We start from the raw sequence: 24,366 nt of genomic DNA on the forward strand, positions 1-24,366 counted from the left end.
CCCCCGGGGGCGAGGAGGAGAGGGACTGCGTCGAGAAAAGGACTTTTTATCAGGTTGAATAACTGCCTTTCACCTTGTTTTTCCCCTTCCCCTGTGCCTTGAGGGCACCTGCGGTTTTGTTAAATAAATAGTTTTTTCTTCACTTTCATCTGAGAGGTTCTGTTGTGGGTGGGGGAGGGGGTGTCGGGGCCCTTCGCTCTCGGAGGAGAGAGAGTCTTATCATTAACCCGGGACAGACAATACTAAAGTTTTGGAAGGGTTCTGGATGTACCTCTATTTGTCAACATAATAGATGCAGTGCTGTCACTTTTACAGACAGAAATGAAAACTAGGTATGTCTGCCAAAAAGTGGATTAAGAATCAGTTAAGAGTATTTATTAAATGTTATTAATTTGGGGTTTGTGGCAAATTATAAAGCATACGTTATCCAATCTGAGAGATAAACTGTTAGCAAAATATCTTAAATACAGCTAAAGAAAATGCATGCAGCAGTGTCTTGCATCAGTTCTGTAAGCTTCTCAGAGGCAGTTTCAATAAATTCAGAAAGCCCTTGCACATTTTTAGATAGATATGTCAGGCAAGTCAGAATCCCTCCAGTTCTGAAAGATGAACAGTATCATTTATAAATGAAATGTTTTGAAATGAAGTTACATGTGCAGAGAAAATTGAAGAATATTAATCCTGTTTTCTCTGCTATGTGGTCAACAGATTTTTTTCACCTGTCCACGGGATGCTTTTCTTTTCTTTGCTTAATCAATAAATGCATAATAAAAGTTTGTAAATGCTGTTTGTTAAGAAAATAAAAGATCTGCTACATCGCATCAATGTACACAATTTCAATCAAGAACTGGCCAGCAGATCATCAAAAGATTAAAAAGAAAATTAATATTAAATTGCTAATAATTGTATCCAGCAGGCATCTGTACTAGGCCCAGCGCTATTCAGTATTCCCAGCAGTGATCCAGAGGTGCAAATACAAATTACCACGCTGAGGATCTGAGGATGACAGAAAGATTATGTACTCGGTGAGTATATAATCATGAGACCAAGGAAGAGAAGATCTCTTTATAAGCTAGACCCATAACAAGAAATGAGCATTTTAGGAGAGATGAATGCACAGTTAAACATTATACAAATGGATTTCACCCCCCAAAAATGGGGTACAGTGGCTTGGAATGCCTCAGCTCTACAAGGATTTATAGGCCATGGACCAGCAACTCACCGTGAGCTCCCACCATGAAGCTGCATGAACAGAGAATGTAATCCTTGAATCCTGATGCAATTGTTGGAATAATTCCCACAGATCTGTTGTCCATATTTTAATAAGAATGGTGGAGAAAAAAACGGAGACTTCACAAAATTGCATTTTAAATTAATTTGAGTGCAGAAGAAAATTATTTGCTGTGAAAGAATAAACTCAATGTCTTTGATTATCAAAAAGTAGGGCTGAGTGTGACTTGGTTAAAGTTTATAGATCATCAGAGAAAACCCTCACATGCAGATTCTTTATCCTGAAGGATAATGTAACAACCACCCACCACTCCCACCATCATCCCAAATAAATAAATAAATAAGCTGAACACTGAAAAATCAGAAACAAAATCATTTTCTACTAATGAAAATGAACATGAAATATATTGCCCAAAAATGATGAATCACGCCTATTGGCATATCTTCAAATCATGGTAGAAGTTAATATTTCATCATAAATTACCCATTCCTTAGTCAAATAATAATTTTATTGGACTTGATACCAAATAAATGAAATGGATAAAACTTAAATGTCTTAAACATGCCCATAAAGTAGCTGAGGTTGGATTTCAGAAATCCAAAACAGAATACAAGAAATAAGAAATAAAATAGAGATAAATTAGAATGATCTATTCAAAATTACATTGTCTGAAGATCTGTAGCCTGACTTGAAACTTTTTTTATAATTCTAAGTGAGGATCTCTGACTCTAAACCATATGCTCTACTGTGGTATGTATTGCATAACTATGGAAAATGTCTTAATGTAGGTATTTTTCATTCACATAAAATTGTCTGTAAGAATTTATATCCCAGCTGGTATGATGTTATACAGAAACAATATCATGTGTTGTTCTGCAAGTTGTGCATATGTTGAGTTTCTGAGGCCAAAAATCAGGATGTGGTTTGAAGAAAAGTGGGAGGAGTCAACTAGTAAAAGTGTTATACCATATGACAACCTCAAAAAAAAAAAAAAAAAAGAAAGAGCATATCAGTTGGGAAAATATATAGCAGAAGCAGAGACTGCCTTTGCTGCAATAATCAGTGATCTGCTGTGCACATGTGCACTTTCTTGTACCACTGGAATTTTAAAAGTATAGCATTGCAACCTGTTGTTTGCATGGTCTGAACATCTGTGACGATATGCAAAATCACTTTTTTGTGATGCAATCTGATACATTTTGCCAGCATTCATAATTCTGGATTTCAATATATTAGATGAATACCAAATTAGTAATACTTTTTGTTTATTAAATTAGATGTTAATTAATTACAAAATAATTATTATCAATTATTAATATAAAATGTCTTTCATGTTTGAGACAGGAGACAGGGTGGTCATGTCACACTGTAGAGAAGTACACTTGTTGGCTTGTTTTTGATCTAGTGAGGCTTCTGAGTAATTTTCTGCTAGAGAGTAATGGTCTGCAAGTCAACCTAGTGGGTTTTAGGGATATCAGAATGATAGGACTGATGATTTGAAAAGTGTCCAACCTGTAAATTAATTAACATACCTTGTTCTCAGGTTAGTCACACATCTCTTTAGGTCTGAAAATGCTTTACTGACAGGCCAAATATGAGCAATTTGAAATATTTTTTGTTCCCTAAATTAACATCCTAGGTCTCCTTGTGTATTTATCTTGGGTTAGAGATTCACAGTAGAGTGAAAGTAAATAGCTTCTATCTCAGTAGTACACAGAATACATGAATTTAAGAAAAAATGTAAACATCTTCAAAAGCAGTTTTTATACATCTATTCTTAATATATAAACCAGTAAAATAGTAGGAAAAATAGGCTTCTTGAGGCAATCACAGCATTTGTAGCTCCCTGACTCTTTTCTCTATTACTTTTTTACAGTGTGTTGAAATTTTCAGGTTCCATATGGACACATTTAGTCACCTAAATTTCTCTGTGATGTTCTATCAAGTTTTCATTAATCTTTTTTCTAATTCTATGTTTTCATTCATTATTTCTTAAATTCTATGATTAATGAAAGTAAATAATCACCAGATGGAATGAAATTCTGCTCCTTGAACTTACACAAGTACTGCAGTTAAAGTAACTAGAAATACCAACACACACAAATTAGTCATTTTCACAATTAAAACATAAGCCTGAAAGATGCTTCTATTTATTTAAATCACTCTGGATTTAATTAAAGACAGATAGCAATTGTTGCCAAAGGTTAATGTCTATTTTAGTCTTTCATTTACCAACAATTATAACATATCCATTTTTATCATATAGTAGTTATGGTTTCTTCTTTTATAGTAGAGCCTGATACATTTGGTGGCATCTGGTGAGCATGTCAGTGATATATGACAAGCATTTCATACACCTGTGCTGCAGCTGTGAGCTGGCATCTACCACGGGCAAAACTGCAGGTAACAGACACCTGTCACTTCACTGATAATCTGAAGAGAAAAATGTTGCATTCCTACTTTTGATATAATAAAACATCCTAATTCTGTATCTGATTTGTAAATTGCCTTTCCTACCCCAAATGCTGAAAGTTTCAAACAGGAATCAAATTATGGGGCTTTTTATGACTCTAGCCTTATAAACTTGAGCCCTTGTTCCAGGCCAGAACACATTTCAAGACTGTTTGAATGAGCACAAAGCTTCTCTCAGGGTCAAGGTGTAGGATATGCCAGAGGAGAAATCTTCTTCACAGTCCCATTGCATATCTCTGTGGTGACAACCAGCCCCACTTGAGCAGAGCTAAAGGCTGGCAACGTGGAGCATGGGTCAGGAAACATCACCCTAAGCACTCTCCTCGCCCATTGTCAGAATACATGTGATTAGTACTGCCAGAATAAACTGTGGAGAGGTTGTTTGCTTGTTGTATTTTGCATTTACATAGGTTTTCTACAGGTTCTGCTAATTTCCTGCTAATCTCCTTTCCTGTATAATAAAATACGTACAAACATATAGCAACAGATCTGTTTCTCTACAGGAGATTCAGAAGTATTTTTTTTTATCTTCTTCTGTCAAGAAATAGTAATGAAATCAGCCTGCTTATCTAAAGGGGAAGCCAGTATTTAAGATGTTAGCCAGACAAAATGTGGCTGAAAGTTCAGTAGATGAAATACAAGACATGGGCCATATTAATTCCGAGTTTTTGTGAGGATGACAGGATTCTGATGGTGATGGAATCTCCTAAAGAAGGCTTTTTTATTTACAGCAACACTCCTTTCTATCAGTCTCCAGAGCCCTGCATTTCCGGAGATGATACCAAAAATCAGTCCATTAAACAAAAAAAAACAAAACAAAACAAAACAAACAAAAAAAAATCAAAGCCAAAACCAGCCCGCTGAAACTTTTCCTACACTGCCTTAGAGAGACATCCCTTCCAGGATGTGTAGTCCAAACTTTTATTTTAAAATCATGAGCTCCAACAGGAAATTTTAAATACACTGTGAAACATTTTTTGTTTTTCATTGTGAAATTTCTAGAGACCACACAACACCAGACAGAAAGGGGCATTATCATCTATTTGCAGATAAGGCAACTACGATTAAATGCCCAACACAATTCTGAAGTAACAGCAAAGAACAGGCCCTGGATGATTCTTTCAAGCTACCCTAAGGACTGTCAAATAAATTTTTTTTTTCCCTGCTTGAAGATTTTCTTCGCTATGAAATGCCTTTTTGTGTTTCCAATTATTTTTTTAAGAAGATCAGACAATTTTTGGAGGGTTTTTTAAATATTATTTTTATTATTTCAGAGATCCTCTTGCAGTTTGGAAAAATAATAACTTTCCAGGCTGAATATATTCCTTTCTGTTGAATAACCTTCATGTCTTAGTGCTTCCTTTGTGAATGGGAAAAAAAAAAAAAAAATCATTACTTGTGCTTCCCCTTAACATCTACATTCCCACACTTGGTACAGAAACTCTTACTGATGTGTCTGGAAATTGTACTAATTGTCACTAAATTCAAGGGTTTGATTCAGGAAAATATGTCTAAAACAGGAAAGGAAAAGACAGTTCAACATTAAAACACATAGTTTAAACATTTACCTAAATTTGTAACCAAAGGGATATATAAACTCTGGGTTGGAAAGACGATAAAACAGTAAAAGTCATTGCATGAATCAATAATTTTCCATAAAAAATAGTAGTCTGAAGTCCTAATTAATAAAAGATAATTTCTTTCATTTTAAAACAAACTTAAGAAGGGTCAAAGATTTGTCTTGCAGGCTCTAACAGTCACTTTAAGTAGTCATTCATTGTAAGCAATGACAGAAACATCCCATCCTTCATGTTCCTCTGGTAGGACAAAAATCATATAAAACAATGAAATAGCATTTAAATAAATTTAAGACAATAACATTTTTCTGCCCCAGACTATGTCCCATTTCTTTTAGAGCTTTCAGAAACCTTCATGGTTTATAGCAGTGGGCAACAAAGAGTGACCTCTGAACAGCCGGTTCTGGGATTTAGACATGTAAATAATTTTTTCTCTTCGAACTTGAAAATGAAGGCTACAGTTTGCTCTGCCACCACTCATGGGGCTTTGTCTGATGACACAGATGTAGAAGCTTTGAGTAAAATGGAAATGTTAGTTGCCAGAAGCATAACCGTGAGCAAATCCTGGTTAGCGAGGTGTCTCATCCCGTTGCAGGTCACCATCTCCTTTCTGTGCCTTGCCTGGTGGCAGGGGCTGTTTCAGGGCTGCTGTTAAGTGCTGTGCAGGATCTCGAGCTGGCAGTAGGACTTGCAAGGTTTGTTCACATGATTACAGGCAGGAGAGGTTTTAAAGTACACAGCCTGTTAAATGCCAGTAAATATGTTACTGCGTATTTTAGAAGGAGCTCTTTACCACATGGTTCACAATTAGTGTGTCCATTTCAGCACTAAAAAGATACCTGGGAAAAGAAAATGTGTGTGTAAGTACAAAAAAGTACCAGAATAGAGCACTTAGACTGAATAATTAATACCATTTTACGTTATGCAACCATATATTTTAATCATCAAAGATGACGGAGGCTACAAATTCATGTTTATTGACAAGGATACATTTCTTAAGTCACCATTTAAAATGGATTTTTATGGCTGGTCTTAATAACCAAGAGCCAAAACTGTCTTGCATTACATAAACATAAAGAAGATATGGATTAAATGGCCAAAACAATTCCCTAATTCACTAGGCAAAAAGGCAATAGAAAGTTATTGAGGCAAAACAAAGAATTGTCCTATTCTTTGCATCTATCATTTTAAATATGAGCAAAATCACCAGTTAGTCTTAAAACCCAAAGTTAACAAATTTGCCAGGCTTGCAACACACTACAAGTTTGCATTGTCAGTTTACATAACTAATTATCATCAAAGGTCTGCTTCATAATGCTGATTTCAGCAAAATTACTACCAGGAAATATGTTTTATACCAAAATATAATATTTTCTCGCCTCATTTTTACCAGTGAGGACACTTCCTTCTGCCTCACATTACTTCCTCTTCCACTCTACTTCCTCTCACATTTCTTCATGTTCTTACATAATTATCAGAACACTAAAAATTATTTTAATCCAACTAATCCAGTTTCCTTTTAAGAACTTTTCCAGTGGCGTGCTTAATAGTTTAAACAGAAATATTGTCCAAGACATTTTGCTTTCCTAAGGCATATAACAGTTACACCCAAAAAACAGCTTCATATAGCTTCTTATTCTACCACAGTTGTACCATGAAGTTTACATGACATTTAAAAAAGAAAAAGTTGTATCATGATTCATCAGTATCTTGTACTTCTGCATTGGCATGAGTTAGTACTTTGTGCAAGTATAACCTGACTGTGCTTTCTGACCATAACAGTGCCAACTACCAAAGGAAGCAATTTCAGTCTGCTCAAGCTAAATCTCACACCCCAGATGGAGGTTACTGCTCCTTCAGAGCTGCCAGTGAAGCTGCTTGTGGAGCCAGTTCCTTACTCAACTCAGCCACAGTGTACCCAACCAGTTTAATTAGGTAACTCAGCAAAGAGGATAGGGATTGATCTGGGAATGTAAATTCTGGTACCGAAAAAAGTGATCAGAAGCTTAGGGCTAGATGAAAAATGTACTTATAGCTACCAAAGATACAGTTAGAAGAAAACATATTATCACAAATCAAGTTAAACCTAGTTATATTTTACTATCATAGGACTGTTCCACCAATAGATTATTTTATATTTGAAAAGTGACTAACATCACTAAGGTAATTCCCAGCTACTGGTAGGAACTGTACAGGGTGACTTAATACAGTGTAAAGTGACTTAAGATCCAAATATGCCTCAGGATGATTTCCACAGTGACTATTTGAAAAGAATACCCCACAGAAATCCACTAAAAAGTCCATTCTTTAAACATTCCCTGAAGAATTTCTGTCAGCAAAACATGGAAAATGTTAAGCAATAATAATTAAACTTCTGTAAAACAAAAAAGAAACTCCTATTCTATGGTTTTCTTACCTGAGCTGGATAGACAGCAATTCACAATTGAAAGATTTATTCAGATATGAATATGTAAAACTCTTAAGAACAGTGTTAAAATACCCTACCAGCCTCAACTTTCTCCTTCTTTTGTTTGCATCACTCACTGGAAAAGTACTCCATGTTGTTCAGTTTATTTCCTAATGTACTGACCAGGAAGAAATAAGTTTACAGTGACTGTACTTTTTTTTTTTTTTCCTTTTTTTTCTTTCTTTTTTTTCTTTCTTTTTTAAATTTTTTTTTCCCTGTGTGTGGTTGGTTGATTGGTTGGTTGGTTTGGTTTTTTGGGGGGAGTTTTTGTGATTGGTTGGGGATTTTTGTTTGGGTTTTTCATTTTGTTTTCCCTTAAGCTGTGCTGCATATGGATGCCTATTTGGACCAGGCACACTTTTATTTAATACTCTCTATACCTTATTCACATCTGTCAACAAAAAATGCACATTGCAGTCACACACCAAGGCACAAGTCACAAAACTCACAGAAAAAGTAAAAGAAAAGATACTTATATGTCATTTTGATAGTCAAGGGAAAAGAAGTGTCCCAGTCCCTCTTTCTAAAAATAATGCTTCATACAGGTGTCATCTCTGTATTTCACTGGAGTTATCAAAAGAAAAAAAGTTGTCATTTATGGAAGTTGCTTCCTGCTATTGAAATAAAATGATGTGCTTTAAATCACAGTTCAGTTCTCCCATACCTTTCTTCCAAGAAAATCACTCTTACATGTAGGGAAATGGGAAAAAACAGTTTTATTAACCCACTGTCAACCTATCTCTTCTACACAAATAACACACATAAACTCTCTTCTGGTCATCTCTTCCTATCAGAAATAAAGTATTTGCTATGTCTTAAAAAACCCACCTAACCAAACAAAAAGAGCAAAAAAAGAACAAAACCAGTTACTCCTGCCACCCATAGCAATGATGAGCTGATAAATAACCTCACCATATTGTCTTGTCAGGCATACCTAATAGAGATGAAGAAAGCTCTAATTAGGGCATTAATTCCACACTGCAGTGCAGTTGCAATGCAACCTCCCTTTCACTGACAGGTGCAATATGTGGGTGCAAATTTCTTGGCATCAGCAATCTACTCTTTTGCATTTACATTGCTAAGCAACATCATTGCATTGATTGACTTATGTACAGTACCACACTTTTCACCTCTTAGGTAGGGAAAGAAAAGATTGATTCCAATTTCAGTGCCACCGTTTTAAACAGATGCAGCTCCAATGAATTAGGTGCACTTACTCCTAATTTAGTCATGGAAGAAAAATAATTTTCTTGATTACCCCACTATTTAGAAAGCTCTAACTCTTTTGGATAGAATAAAGTTACACTGGTCTAAAACTCGCATGACAGTCAGGGGCATAGTTACATGTATTTTTCCACAAGAAGATGGCAGCTGTCCTCAAAGCGTAATGTGAGTTAACTAGGAAAAGGTGATTGACTGATGCTGAGGTTAATTGCTTGTTGGCATGCTAGAAAGCCTATGCTAACAAGTGCTGCTTATAACTAACAAGTGCCAATTATTTCCTTATATTCCAGTACACATATTATGCTAGGCACTATCCAAACATCCAGAAAGATCCAGACATCCCTGCCCAGATCTGATAAGTTAATGATTTAAGAAAACTGTGCAAGTTACTGATGAAAATAGGTGAGTGCTTGTTGCTTACCACAAGTGTACAGCTCTTCATATAATGCTATGACACAGAAAGATTTTGTTAAAGTTATCAATGCACTGAACATATATTCATAATGAAAGTATAAATAGTTGTCTGATTGTAAACTTTGTTTTCTCTGTTGCTGATCAAAGGCTTACACTAACAGACAGTGCTTATTATGTCATTACTAGAAGCCTGTGAAATCTTTAAAATATTTTAACCCTGTTTCCACATCTTTGTGGAAAAAAATTTTATATGTATATATATAAACTGCACATACAAGCCTGACAAAACCTCCCATTTAATAGGAGGATTATTATGTAAAATATTGCCTAATATTTGTATAATGCATTCACCTGGCTTGAAAATATGCTGACAGAACTAGAATGCATAACATCATCCATTGTTAAATTGATATTAAATTCATCATTTTGTTGCTGAAGCATCGATAAATAGAAATTTTAATTGCATTAATAAAATATGAATTATGGAAGTAGGATTGTAGTGACTGATACAGATTTTCACTATGATAATAATGATTTAAAATAAGATGAAAAAGTAACACCTCCTCAAGAAAGAGTAAGTTAAGGCACCAAAAATTATAGTGCAAAGCCAACCTGCCCGCCACCTCCCCCTGGACAAGCCATCTACCTTGTAGAAGTCAGAATAAAACAAGGAAAGTTGATCTGAGTAGAAAACTTACCAATCTTTCAGACTTTCTCTGCAAGAAATCTTACAGTGCTTGGTAAAACTGCATGCTTTGTATGTTATTCCTTGTCTAATTTCAAACAAAACATATGTAATGGCATCACAATGTAGTAGCACACTTGAAAGCCTTTGGAAATGCATTAATTGTGAACGTTGGGAATTTTAACACCTTTTTTTATATGTTAAGATGCAGAAAGTGTCAAATATGTTGGTAAGCTGTCGAAAAAGGTAAAAACTGCCTAAGCTGTGGTTTCATCTCTCCTAGTCCTGCAGTGCAAAGAACATTTCAGCACAATGCTATCCCAAGAATTCAAAATAATGCAACAAAACTCTAACCATATGGCTTGTTAGGTAGGCATGGGCGCTCAGCACAGGGTTGGGTGAGGTGACCATAAAAATGAAAATATTTAAGAAAATCTAAGAACGTTAAAACTGTATTTGCAAATATTGCATCGATATTCCTAGACTGTTACAGAGTAGACATGTGCATTTCTGTACCCATCAAACACTTAATAAAAGATAACTCCTCTAGGCAATTTGCAAACTGTAGTTTCATCTAGATATATGTCAGTGTAAATCAGGAACCTTCAGTTCTCAGTTTTTCTAAACAAGTATGCCATAATCTTTCCTAGCCCTGTTTCCTTCAGACCCTCATAAATCTACCACATTGCTCTGTCTCCTCAGAATGCAGTCAAATTCACAAATATTTTAAAGGTATAGTGAAATACACATATAGCAAGTCCATCATCCTAGAAGGAGTTAGTAATTTCCTTCACCTGCAGTATATATTTCATTTTAACACATCTTTAATAGACACCAACTAATCATGTTTAAAGGCTACCTCTTTATTATTGCCCTTTATCCATAAACTGCTCTTTTCGCTGACCTTAATATATAAGGTGAAGATAGGCAATGGTTTGATATAAATGCTTACATACATGATTTTGATTTCAGTGTATGTAAGGTAGGACTAGTTGGGCTGGACACAGCTAAATTTTCTTAATTTACAAGTCCCATTGTAGAATATATATTTTTTGTTCTAAGTCACCTAATGCCCTCAGAAATACCGATAACCCTAAAATTCAATGGCTTCCCTTTTCTTCTGTATCCTGTGTTTTGTAAAAGAATAAAAACATAATGACATTTGTAATTTCAGATCTTTTTAGAACAAAGTACTATGTGAAATTTATAATATAAAAATTCTCTTTTCCTGGAATTACAGTTTTGTATTTATTGAATGCGTTCACAGGCTCCCTTAGGATGTGAAATGTATGGAAATATATGTGCATTACTAAGGAAAGAACTAAATTTATTCTTTCCCCACATCATGCTCTTCTTTGCAGTAGAGGTTTTTAATTCAACACAGAGCTAGAATGAGATGGAGCCAATTTCCTGGTCTATATGTGTGACAAATGCTAAAAGTGGCACAAGATTAACAAATTAGTTGATGTATATATCTTTAAAGATTTTTGACTATGTCCCAAATCAAAATGCATGCTTATTTGAAATGAAGATTTCTTTAGAGTTAAGTATTAAACAGTAACGTTATGAATTCTTGTAATTTTAGGATGGAATGATGCCATGTCTGACAACTAAAGAATACCAGCCTGAAAAAAAAAGCCAAAGAAGGTTTTAATGGCACATCTAATAATAACAACTTTTATTGCAATAAATTGTATATTTAGTGATAAAATCTGATATTTTAATAAGAAATTTGCTTTGAAAAAAATTATTATTTCTGTACACAGGTATTTCTCTTAAGCATGAATATTGACACTTTATTAACTATCAAAATATTAAATTCTCTCATGTTAAGCAATGTGTCAGATAGAAGCTTTCTTTTAAAATGAGTAGAGAGATCTACAGTAAAGACAAGTGTGTCGTTATAGAAAGGTTTCTTTATGATGGTTTGAAATAAAAAGTATGGAACTTGACCTTTTTAGCTGACATAGTAATCACCTACTTGATGTAATCCAGATATCTAACACCAAACAATAAAAACATCTGTGACAACAAAACCATGTAAAGATTGTGGAATTATTTGATTTTTTTTTAAGAAAAGATAGCAATATTTAATAATCTGGTAAGTCTGGATTGGTTCTTCTTACACAAAAACTTCTGTGTTTTGCAAATACTAGTTTAAAAGGGCTATAACTTAGAAGTGAAAGTTTTTTAAGCTCACATACATATGTTTTGGAGTAACCTCATTCATTCTGCTTTTAGGACCTTGTCATAGTCCACCTGTTTTGCTTTTGCTTAAATTACATCAAAATAATAGCTGTCTTTAGAGGGGAAAAAAAAAATCATACATTTCTACTGACTGTATCCAAACATGATAATACACTTAAAATTGAAGAGAAGCCACATTCAGGTTGCATGTCTCAGTCACCCAATCTCCCTTTCACGTATCTGTTCATGTTGACAGACTATGTCATAATACATCAACAGAGAGATCAGCATAGAAGAACAAAAATTCATCGCCTGACAGCAAGAGGAAAACTGATTTCTACTATTAAATTAGCAAAAATATACCAATAGTTCACTACCAATAAAGACACCATGGCTAAAAACATTCACCATATTATAATAAATTTGAATGAGCATTGGGAATTTTTTGTTTCAATAATCCTTAAACAGAAAAGAAAAAAAAAAAGGAGGGGGAAGAGGGTGGACTCAAGGATGTCAACATCTTTACAAGCAAAGAATTGATTCCTGGTAAACTCTGCCATTACATTTTGGTTTGTTACTTTTTAAGTATTAGTTCTAAATATTAATTTAATGAGAGCACTGAGCACTGCTTTTGAAGGATTCTTTTCTGACACAGGATCTTCCTTACGAGGTCAAGGAAACCTGTAGAAAATGCTCTGTGTCAACAGAGTGCATCAGCTTCTTTATATCTGAGAATTTTGACTCATGTAAAAGGTATTCTGGCTCTCTTATTGCTAGATATAATTTTAATATACTATATTGAGCAGTGGCGTATCGCTAGGAATTTAACAATACCTGGAATAAATCATGTCTTTTTGCAGCCTGGGGCAACATCTGCCACTTATGCATTAATTTTGCCCCTGTTTGAACACTCTACAACATATGCACTTCTCTTTTGTCTGTTATCCTAGAGTTGTGTTATTCCCAAATATTGACATCATCTACTTTTATCAGCACTAACTGCTCTGAAGCTTCCTAGTCTCATGCTCAGCTCTATTTCTTTCTATTGATTATCTTCCTCACTCCAGCAGGTAGCTAGCCAGCGAGGCTGTCCTGAGAAATAGCTTCCAATGACTTTATACGCACAATTTACACGGAATTGTTTAAAGAAGATATTAGCCTCAATACAAATCAGTGAACCTCATTTAGTCAATACTGCACAATTCAGCTGTTGGCACCCTGTCACATGTTAGTCTTTAAAGTCAACTACCATACCCAATCTGCACATTAGCCATAGTATTTAGTTTCATATTAAAATGAGGCTAGTTTTTCACTTTTCTTTTTGAAATCTATTCAATATATTTTCTACATCACCTCATTGAACCATATGATAGTAATATAATTTTAAGTATAAAAACCTGAGATTAAATGCTTGATTTTTGACAGTGTTCTTAAATATAATAAATTCAAAGGGAAATACTGTTAAGTTAAAATGGAGTGTTTTTCATTAAGTCCAATCAAATGGTAGACAACAAAGGATCTTTTATTTGAGAATATGAAGTGAAAATGAAAACCAGAAAACCTTTACTAAGAAAAGGTCTAGCTAAATTATGTTGGAAGGAGGTCTCCAGATTGAACCTGGGTGTTTCTTTTGCTAAGAATGAATTAAACTAAGATGCACTATTGGAGAACAGCTTACAAAAAAGGAAAACCTAGTGCTTTACAAAAATGAAAACAGGGCCTAAATACAGCTACAAAGAAAGATCAAATATTAAAAAAAAAAAAAATCGCTACTGTAGCACCCAAACTATTCGAAAAAATTTAGGGGTTTTTTTTGCCCCTTTTGCATTCCATACCAGCATTCCAAAATCCTAGTAGGACATTTATACAGAAATAATTTTTTTCCTTTTAGCCTACCAGACTATGATCTAAACTATGATTTAGACTACAGATAAAAGATAGAAGAAAAATAAAGTATATGTGCTTATCCCTAAATCTGTTGAGAAATAAGACAGCTCTTCTCTTGTTTTCAATCTGTATTAGACACACTTATTTCACTGTATTTAGCATATCCATTATGTTTATATTAAAGTTTCCAGGCGCATCTTTCAGCAGCAGGATAAAAATAGGTATTGTTTCTAATTGTTGGAAGAAAAATACTTGGTTTTGATGTATTTGGCAAAGAAATATTTACATCTTTCATATAAAAGGCTGCTCTTATAAAGCATAAATTCAAAGACAACCTGCAAGGATTTGTGGCTATTATATTTTGCAGAAGGCAGAAAATAAAAAGAGGTCTGGGAGTATAAAGACAAAAAAAAAAAAAAAAGACAACAAAACAGAAATCCCCACTTCATAATATGTGGTCAATATTTTAGAAAATGCAGAGGAAAAATGCAGAATCCTTTTTAAGTCCTGATGAGCAGTCATCTGAACTCACTGATACACAGAGGTACCGATACCGATACCAATACCTTTTGAGAGAAAGTAAAAATTATTTGCCTAGTGAGCAACTGGGAATATTGCTATCAGACAATAAGCTTTATTCTAAATACTGGTAATTTGAATATAAGAATGGAAACATTCTGCATGACCTCTGCTCGCTGCTCCTTTCCCTTTAAAGCTCAGTGAGTGGTAGCTGAGGTTGTGGACCTCAGGTAGGAGACAGATGCTGAAAGATGACCAGTCTGGCCTTCCTGATACATCTTTGTATGCACACACACTCTCTCACATACACACATTTATCGCAACCTGATGCTCATACAAAAGCTTTTTCCTCCCTCTAACTTTCTGCAAGGAACATTTCAGAAACGAAAGGGAAGAAAATATTAAAAAGCAGTGAGGACAGAAATAGCTGCATATTCAGGCAGCAAAAAGGCAGGTGCGGTATGGGAATTCCTAGTGTTCTTGTCTGCAGTGCTCTACTTTGCTGTTAGAGGATTTGAGGGCTACTTTTCATGGTCTATATATGTTTTTGATAAGTGTACTTGGAAAGAGGAACCTTCCAGATACTGTTTGGTCTATTTACTTGGGTAGATCTGGTTATTCAAACTAAAATTTATGCTGTACCTCAGATGCTGTCTTCTATGCATGTGCCTACCCCTTAAATACTTTTTCCCACCAATTACATTAGTAATTACTGAAGTAGATGCAAGTTCTTTTACATATTTATTATAGAAATTACAGATTGGTAAATCTTGCAAAATATTTATATGCATTCATTACTTAAACATGTTATAATACTTCTACTGTAACATTTCCTCAATGGTATGTCAGTACTTACTTCAGTCATGTCTTATAAGGATTGATAGATAGAATTGTAGTTGGAAAAATAGTTAATCCAAAGTTAATTTCTAAAAATCCTAGCTTTTTAAAGTTAAGTCTGTTTTATACACTAATATGTAATAAATATTCTGGATAAGCAAGTGTAGTAACATAGGACATAAGCACACAATGAACAATACATTCTGAGGAAGATGCAGCAAATAGAGTAAAACAACATATGCATTCTGAAAGTTTACAAAGTCAGGTTGATGTAGCTGTTTTCTTAAGGTAATAAAAATATTTTAATGATTATTAGCTATATCTCTTTTCCTTGTGACAAGAAAAAAAACCCACAAATTTTCTTACCATTCCTCAACCTTTTATGCTCATCTTTAGAGATGCATGGATTTACTATGTGCTTAAGTTAAGCCTATAGTGATCACCTTTTCCATACTGTCTTAAATGGTAACAGGGTAAAAAACAAACCTAGGAAGTAGAATAGTATTATTTAATATTTAGGAGAATGAACCACTTTTCTATCTGAAGCTAGGTAGATTTTTAGCCCAAACAAATGCAGTATTTTCTTTTTAATGCAGATAGGTATACTTGCAGATCTCAGGATTTCTTTAAAATATGTTCTTACTACACAGAAAGGTTCATGGGAAAAATTTGCTGCCAACTTTAGCCATTTATGTCTAGAATACACTATTTAAAATACTTAATGGGAAAAAATATTAATTGTCTTCCCCTCAAAAGCATAATGATTTAAAAATTATTATATTATTTATAAGTAGACACTGCTAGTTTCTTTGCTTGATTATCTTTTGATTAATGCTCAGAAATTTAAATTCAGACATACTTAGCCTCTGATTTTTAGACAGATGTCAGTCAGCATTAGTGAATCAATTTTTCATCAGAAAATAGAGATGCATGTTAAAACCACTTTAACAAACATGGAGTCTCTACATGGGACCATATTATCAATGCTAATTACATCCTTAAGATAAGCATTAAATGGGGGAAAGAGGGGACTCAAACTGTTTACAGAGCATGTGAATCTCAACTGGACACAAAGCAGCCTACTTTGCTTCCTGCTTTGCTTCTTCAGTCCCACAGTCGTTTATTTAGCACATGGAAATATTACAAAACAATTAAAGAAACTTTAAATAAAGACATTCTCCTGACATGATTAGCTTGGCATACATGTTTCAGCATGGCTATCCAGGAAGCAGTGATTGTGTGCCAGTGTTAAAAACACGTATGTAGCATGTTCTTTGTGTGTGTTTGCATGCTTGTGCATGCAAACATTTCATCACCACTGAGAGTGTGACTCTGTGTATGTATGTGTTTACAGCCTGGAGCTAAAAGCGAGAGTGAGGTCTGAGGGTGGAAGTGAAGAGCACTGCTTTTTGGAAGAGCCCTTCTTGACCAAACTCCTGCCCTCCCGTTTGAGAGAGAAGGATGGGAAGGGGCACTGCAAGAAAGGACCGATACTACAGCCCACTGAAGTCACTTGTAGTTACCAAAGATATTTTAAAGGGAAGTTTTAGGTATACAGTGCTTAGAGTCCTATGAGCTGTATTAGAGGAATCACAGCTACACAAATCAGGCTTACTATTAAGACTACCTTTTGGGGGTTAAAGTTAAGTGGCAAACTAGATGCACCATTTCACTGCAATTACAGAGATAATTCTAAAACGATGCTCAGCTGGTGCAATATGTTATTTTGTGTTCACAAGATGAAGTGGAATTTCAATTTTAAAAACCGGTAAAGATTTTGAAGAGTTTTGAGGGAGGCCTATTTAGCTTCCACCTAATTTAAAAATTAGTCTTGGCTGTCTTCTCACTCCATCAGTCCTTGAATCAAAATTCCAAATCAGAATCTATTATTTTCTTACCCATGTTAAGCAGCATTAAGTAGAGGGAAAGGATTTTATTTACATTAAGGAATCAATCCTAGAGTTTTCACACAGGAAAAGCACCCTTTAGAGGCAATAGCAATTTACGCAATTTATATTTCTAAAAAAACCCAAAACCAACCAAACAAAAAACCTCCAAACAAACCAGCTTTCATTTTTCAGCACGGCTTAATACCTTTACTTAGATTAGGTTTTGCCACATTTCGGAAACACACAAGAACAGAGCACAACTTGCAGTGTCAGTGTTCCTTCTCTCCCTCTCCCTATCGCCTACACCATTTTGATTTTAAATTTGCTGGAGCCCATTTAATTTATAAATAACCTTAAACTGTTGAACTGTTGGCTAGTTTATTTGAACAGGAGACAACGTTATTGAAACAAATCTAGTTAACAAGGTAATTAGCTTTTGCAATATTCCTCAGAAGGCTGGAAACAACAGCTCATCACAGCACTGTACAAATAGCAGTATGCAATGCTAAGCCTCTGCTTCAAAGTGTTTCTATCAAAACTCGTTGGTCACATTACCAACAATGGTATTGTTTCTAAAAAGTATCCAAGGGCCACAAAAACTGATTTATTCACTTGAAGTGGAAGGATGAAAATATTTTCCAATAGTAACCCACTGTAAAAATGTAGGCTACTGCTGGTGTTGAAAAGATGGGGCTAGAACCACAAAAATCCTTTTTCTTGCTTCCACAAAAGGCTTTGGGCCTAATTATTTTTAAGTATAATCCAGCCAACATCTTCTCATGCTTAGCTGCACTGAGTGACACTATTTGTGATGCCCAGTCTGCTGAAACTGAGCAGGTTGCTGTCAGTTTAAAAATGACTATAATAAAAGTGACCATGAAGATGGATCTTGTGATTTTGCGTTTCTAATCAGTCATCTGTGAAGAACACTTTTGCTTTGATTCAGCAGACTGGTGACAGCCATGATTGATAGTGCATGAGGATGAAAAAAGGTTATTAACTGTCTTCCTATTAAACTCAATGTATTACCCCTCTAGGTGCATCTCATACTTTAACTTAAAGTACTTACTCAGGTAAGGTCAAAAATGAACTCTATAAACACAGTATCCATCCTGTTGTAGATGAACCAGGAGCTCTAATGCTAAATTTTGAACGTTCAGCATTAAAGTATATCTGAATCCTGACACCTTAATTACTGTGCCAAAACCAAAAACTGAGGAGACCTCCGTATGCTTCTAAATATATAGCTACACACAAGTATTTTCGTGTGAAAAAGGGACAGATCAGTTGCTTCTGTGTGTTGGTGAATACAAGCACACAGACACATATGTTTTACTTACTATAGTAGTCTCAAAATAAAATTCTGAATAATGTTATGTTAACAAAAAAAAAATGTAGAAGAGAGATATGAAGTGTCTGGGGGACTCAAGTATAAATCTTAAACAGAAAATAGCATTTTACCTGCTGATAGGTAACTTCATTATTAACTTGATCAAGTGTGATTTAATCATTTATGAAGGCTTCCTATTAAAAGAAAATACAAATGTTTTAGCATAAACATAGAAGCATCTATTTGTTGCCTTACAACATGTTTTAGTTTTAGTTTTTTATTTCCTTTTTACCAGTGACAATGCTCACAACTATCTACTGAAAAAACAAAGGAAAAATGGCACATACATTCATTTTCAAAATGATTATATGGAGGAAATACTGATTCCTAGGGTATTTCTAATTTCTAAGGATGTCTCTCTGAAGAGATAATTTTAAAGGAGTTTAAGGAGAAAAAGAATTAAATACTTCTTCTGTGTTTATTTTTTTATTCCTCCTGTCACCAGAAATGAACTTAAAGGGGAAAGTTGTCCACATGCCGCATGCAGGTTAGCATCTTTTTAGATTCACAAGTTCATTTTTGGAATTAGGTGTTTTACAAACACTTCTTCATAATCAGTAGCATTTTAGATTTTTAAAGTTACTTTATCATTTTGAATAAATATCAGACAGTCTTTGAATTTGTTTATGCGTATCTTATATTACAAAGATTTTCAGTTAAAAATATGTAGACCAATGGATCAAAAATCCTATTACTCTAACTATAGTGTGCACATTTTTATCTGAAGGAATGTACAGACACACTTGTTTAAAATAAGCCCTTTCCACACGGTATAAAAGACCTCCCTACAAAATACATTTATTTTCTATTTGTTTTCCAGAGTAGTAAAATATACTTTAAAATTTTGTTTTATAGTAGTCCTTCATTTCCTCTTTTAAATTATATCAAGAATACTTTTTGTACTCACTAACATAATTTCATAAGGAAGCAAGAGTATTATACCAAGCTAGATCATTTTGGGGAAAGAAGGAAAAACTCTCTATCTTGACTATTCTATAATGTATTGTCATGCACAAAGTCTGCATCTTAAGTAAATATTTTAATCTTTTCAGTGTGGTATTGAACTTCAGAAGTCCCTGTTATTTTTAAACAATTAAAAAAAACATTCACAGTTGATTAAAAATAATCCAGAAAAAAATATAATCTACCTAATATGATGCTGCTATCTCACAAAAAAAATTATTAAACAATCCTCTGTAACATCTTTATTTCTGGAAAGCATGTTCCTTTCAGGTGTGGACTTGGGAATAGGCACCAATTTTGCCTTCAGTAACATTTCTGCTTTATAATAAATTGCAATCCGGTTGTAGCCCCGTGTGGATTTACAACTGGCAGGCTTTCTCTCTGACAATTTGGGGTCACTGTGGATATAGGTGAGCAATAATTTCAGAGGTGATGGAGATATTGACAGAATTTAAGAGTCCATGTTCCCAGGCAAATATTTGTAAAATGTACACTCCTACAATGGGTTTTAATTAATAAGACTTCTGGATTATATTGTTTGCATTGTTTGTGCATTGTACTTTCTCTGAAACTATAAAAAATATTAATTTCCATTCGTGCCTCTGTCAGTACTATGAAATATTTAATGTAAAAGCTATCATTCCTCCCTCAAGCACATTTAAGCAAAGAAGTTACAGTTATTAGAAGCTTAGCTAAAAAAACATATAGCATGCTTTTAGAAAATCAGAATTATATGACAACATTTGTTTTGGGTAGCCTTATGGGTGCCTGGAACAGGTAAAACCATTTTATCAGACTTCCATCCAAACAGAGGCCCTGACAGCAGTGAGAGCTCCTAACAACGGGACAGACCTATGTTTACTCACTCAAGAAGGGACTGGCAGGATCAAGCTCCCTCTGTTCACTTCATGTGTGTAACCTATAGACAAGAAGTAAGTCTAAACATAATCCCAGCCATGTGTAAAACAGTGAAAGCTTTTCAGTCAGTATGGAAGAAATTAATAAATTAGATTTCTTCCTCCAGCTTCTTTAAAAGAATTGTCATAAGAATTAAACAGAAGATCCCAATTAATGAAACAAAGGAAAGTTTAGGGCCATTTAACCTGGAACAATCGTTTCCTCTGGTTAAGGTTTATTTAAAACCCAGAGCAGGCCTGAAATGTCAACTCTAGTGGTACCCTTTGAAATCCTGTTTTATTCCAGCACTCAGTACACACACGAAAGCAAATCCTTAAACTGCAGGCTAAGTGCATGTGGCCCCAACCAGGACCATACAAAGGCGACACACGTAGCATGTGTCACAGCCAGCAGCACATGAGTGACTTCGCCAGGGGGGATCCCTCATCTAGATCCCACTCCAGACAATCAGGACACAGCAAGGGAACAGGAAGAAAGAAAAAAGAAGGGGAAAAAAAAGAAGGAAACGGGGTGGAAAAAAAGGGGGGAAAAGAAAATAGTAAGAAGAGCCAGACTCCAAACCCCACCTCCTGCCCTAGACAAACGAGGGCAAGGTAGAAGGGCTGGGAAAGCCGCGCACCTCCCGCGGAGGGGATGCTGCAGCCGCCAGCGGGGCGCACGCTGCGCGGGGCATCCGGCGCCCTACAGCGCGGGGCGCGGAGCGGGGAGCGGGGCCCTCGCACCTGCCGGCCCTGCGGAGGGGACACTACTCTGCCCCTGCCCCTGCCACTGCTCCTGCTCCTGCCCCTGCTCCTGCTCCTGCTCCTGCCCCTGCCCCTGCTTCTGCTCCTGCTCCTGCCCCTGCCCCTTCTCCTGCTCCTGCCCCTGCCCCTTCCCCTGCTCCTGCCCCTGCTCCTGCTCCTGCTCCTGCCCCTGCCCCTGCCCCCGCTCCCGCTCCTGCTCCTGCCCCTGCCCCTTCCCCTGCTCCTGCTCCTGCCCCTGCCCCTTCCCCTGCTCCTGCTCCTGCTCCTGCTCCTGCCCCTGCCCCTGTCCCTGCCCCTGTCCCTGCCCCTGCCCCCGCTCCTGCTCCTGCTCCTGCTCCTGCTCCTGCTCCTGTCCCTGCCCGTGCTCCTGTCCCTGCCCCTGTCCCTGTCCCCGCTCCTGCCCCCGCCCTGCTGCCAGCCCGGGCCGCCCCCGCCGGAGGCGTCGCTGCTGCCGCGGGGCCCCGGCGGAGCGCAGCGCAGCACCCGCGGCCTCTCCCCGCGCTGCTGCAGCGCTGCGCGGCTCGGGGGCGCTGCCCGGCGGCGGAGGGGAGCGGCCGCTCCGCATCCCCCCGGCCGCTCCGCATCCCCCCGGCAGCTCCGCATCCCCCCGGCAGCTCCGCAGGCTCCGCGGGGCTCTCGCACCGGCCGCGCCGGGCCCCGCAGACACGGCGCGGTGGGAAGAGTAGGGCGGGTAATGAATTCCAGCAGAGAGCTGGAGAGGAGGCATTTTTCAGAGATCTGCCATATTTAACGTTGACCACACTAAAGATGTTATTAGCGACGGGGGGGGGGTGGGGGTGGGGAGGGCAACGAGGGATGCGATAAGGGAAAATAGATAATGACACATAATCCAAACCAGAAGTTTGAAACCAAGTTAGTTCGCTGAAAAGAGCTCAACTTTTTTTTCCTCTCTCTCTGACTCTCCTTTTTTTTTTTTTTTTTTTTAATAGGCTGGGACTGAAAGACAGGGAGATAAACTTGTTAAGGAAAGAAATATTCCTCTAAGCAACCGGGTAAACAAAATAGCTGAAGTGAAACAGTGAAGGAGATGGGGGTAGGGAAATGCAAAGGACATACTACTATTTAGAAACCCCAAAGGAAATTGTAAAGTAGGAAATGAAAAGGAGGAGGAGAAACATTTCTGTTGTGAATTAGAGGGGATGAAGAATAGCGGGAGAAAAGGGGGAACTAGCTGCAGAAGATCTGAAGTAAAGCACCACAGAAGATTAGCCAATGTCTAAAATATTTCAACTGTGGAAAGAGCATGGTGTGCTCATCCCTTCAGCATGGGTGTGTGAAAAGGAAATGAGTAGAGATAATTACTAATATAGCACATGTCCGGAGGAACCAATCCAAAATTAGAGATAAATTTGGCTGGTGAAGACAGATAGGAAAAAGGCTGGAAGAAACTTGAGGAATACTGATACCCGAGAGGAGAAGAAGAGAATTAAAGAAGGAGAAGGATTTCAAAAGTACCGGGAAACTTAGACAACCAGCTGGACGGGGAAGAAACAGCTACGGCAGAGATGGGGAAAGAGAATGAAAGTGAGAGAAAGAGAATGGGAGAGATTGAGGGGAGCAGATATACCTGGGAGAGGGAACAGTTGAAGCGGATGGGAAGAGGGAAAGCAAGAGCGCAAAACTAGGAGAGAGGGAAGGAGGGACAGAGGGAGGGATGTGGGGAGAGAGGGAAAGAGACGGAGGGAGGAGACAAGGGCTGAAGTCTCCCAGCCTGGGGAAGGTGCAGCACTGAGTGAGAGAGAGCTCACTCGGAGGGTTAGGTTAGATTTCCAGAGCTCTTAGAGCTCATCGACCAGCCCGCTGGAGTCACTATTCAACCCGAGTCCCAAACACACGCCTCACTAACTACTTTACAGCCACTTTCATTGATTTTCTTTATCAAATAAACATAATACCCGTTACAGCAACACTTCCTCTTCGCGCAGCCAGAATGCCACAAGCTGATTGCTGCATTTCTCCGGCTTGCACTTCCCCACCCTCCACCCCTAAATAAATTGTGTTCTTTCACTTAAGTGGTCAACTACATTATTGCTTGCGCAATTTTTCTGTAATCTGGAAGGTACACTGCGAGATAGGCAAATTGTTCAAATTATAAGGTAAAAGGTCCCCATTCCCATCGCCCTGGCGTGGAGACAAAGTTTCCCCCCATAAATTCACGGTTAGCTTATATATTTACATACTTATTTACTGCTAAAAAGTGGTAACTTAATTTAAGGGGTGGTGTCAAAGCGAACAGTCCTGCCTTAAAAACGGCCGGAAAAAAATTAACACAATTTTACCACATGCACCTAAACTGTCACTTAATCTAAGCATTTCAGCCTCAAATTTCAATTTTATTTAAAAAATCCCCTAAAAGTAGCCCCCTTCAAAAGCTGTTTTTGAACCAGGCTCTTCCATATATGTCAAAGGGCTGTTGAATTATTCATTATTATAATTACTATCATCATTGTCATTATCCCTTTCCATGTGGAAATAATTTTATTATCGTAATTTGATATCTGAAGAATTTCCTGTTAGTCGTTTGATAATCATTTTTTTTGTACTGAAAAGAAAAGTTTTGTTTATAAATGAGAGAAAAATATTTTAAATGCTTTTATGTTTACTATAGATTTCCGTTTATCTAATCGATTGGAATGCCAATAAATCGATTAAAGGTTTAGTGTTTTACAAACAACCATTTTGTGCTTTTTGATTTTACGTTCTGAATGATTTTAATAAAGCTAATGTCTTCTCTGAGCATTTGTTCACCCCAAACCTAATATTCCATCATTTCTACTATTTACAATTGCAATTTAAAGTGCTTCTAATGAGAAAAATAAACACAAATAAAAGAAGGAAATAATCTGATTAAATTACTTTGTGCCTGTGGTCAACATATTTAGGCAAAGCCCTTAAAAATCTTGGTGAATTATATGCGATCATACAGTGATTGCGGAATATTA

The 24,366-nt window shown here is 36.6% G+C and overlaps 1 long non-coding RNA gene across 3 annotated transcripts in view; it reads right to left on the minus strand.

Annotated features, from left to right (window-relative positions):
* Positions 1-283: 283 nt before the first annotated feature.
* The window catches only part of LOC146442146 (uncharacterized), a 32,754-nt gene continuing 8,671 nt past the window's right edge, over positions 284-24,366 (minus strand). The window contains exons 3-5 of one of the 3 annotated variants that reach the window (XR_014850167.1): positions 18,851-18,913; positions 5,272-8,311; positions 284-4,464 (exon numbers count right to left, since the gene is read on the minus strand). This is a non-coding gene — a long non-coding RNA (uncharacterized LOC146442146). Of the gene's footprint in view, positions 4,465-4,937; positions 8,312-18,850; positions 18,914-24,366 lie in introns of those variants that run through there. The other 2 variants (XR_014850165.1, XR_014850166.1) reach the window with 2 other exon arrangements.

Source organism: Lichenostomus cassidix, chromosome 2 (genome assembly GCF_008360975.1).
Source record: "Lichenostomus cassidix isolate B80296 chromosome 2, HeHo_3.0, whole genome shotgun sequence".
Lineage (NCBI taxonomy): Eukaryota > Metazoa > Chordata > Aves > Passeriformes > Meliphagidae > Lichenostomus > Lichenostomus cassidix.